The sequence below is a fragment of the Lissotriton helveticus genome, chromosome 1_1 (genome assembly GCF_964261635.1).
Source record: "Lissotriton helveticus chromosome 1_1, aLisHel1.1, whole genome shotgun sequence".
In the NCBI taxonomy this organism is placed as follows: domain Eukaryota; kingdom Metazoa; phylum Chordata; class Amphibia; order Caudata; family Salamandridae; genus Lissotriton; species Lissotriton helveticus.
The window spans coordinates 130,033,197-130,034,092 of NC_136057.1; the positions used below are offsets into that span (position 1 = coordinate 130,033,197).

General features: G+C 45.5%; 1 pseudogene; it reads right to left on the reverse strand.

Moving 5' to 3' along the window:
* Window positions 1-304: 304 nt before the first annotated feature.
* On the reverse strand, window positions 305-443 carry LOC144780015 (U1 spliceosomal RNA; annotated as a pseudogene).
* Window positions 444-896: the final 453 nt, after the last annotated feature.

The window sequence follows — 896 nt, forward strand, 5'->3', positions numbered from 1 at the left end:
AGGCTCTGTAGAAGCACTGCAGGAGTCCTGGCACCTTGTACCACAGAGCTCATAGTGGCTATTGGCGGGACAAGTAATGCCTAAAAAAAGCAGGCAGTGAGCAAGCGTTATTCATGTAAAAGAAAGTGAGAGCCGACACAGTCAGAACATTGTAGCGAAGCATCAGGCCCAGCATTCATTCGTGCTTATGCATTGGTTACACAAAGGCAGAAGCAGAGGCTACATTCAGTTAAACACCACTAAGAAGACATCAGGGGCTCAGGGCACAGGTGAGCCACATCTCACAACAATTAAAACATTTTTTTAGGGGAAAGCGCGATCGCAGTCCCCCACTACCATAAATTATGGAGTCGAATATCCCGCATTTAGGGACATCGCAGGGGTCAGCACATCCGAGGTGCAATGGATGAGCCTTGTCAGTAAATCTGCTTCATTGTATTAATTCATTTTCTTGTACAGATAGTACACATAGCAGCAGTCACACCGGTGGGGAATAGCCACAGAGGTGGTGCGAGGCTTCCAAGCCGTAGACCTGGTGGTCTGAAACTATACAATACAAGTAGTTGCATAGCCCAGACTAGTTCTGAAGAGGAGCTGCTGGGTGAGGAAGGATTTTAGGAATCCTTGTTTCTGAAGATTGATAGCTAGATGAGTGAAAGTGTTTCATTGGCTAGCCGAATGACACAATGACACAATCTCAGGTTTATAGCAGCTCTAGGTTCTTGACCAGATAGTGATTTACAAACCAATTCACAAGGACAAGTTTTGCTGTCAGTGACATGGGTCTCCTCTTGGTTCTTCCTTGATGGATCTATAATGATGACAGAAATCAAATTGTGGTATACAGACTAGGATGCTCACCCTGCAGCTGTGGCTAGCCTTCTGAAGGTATAAAC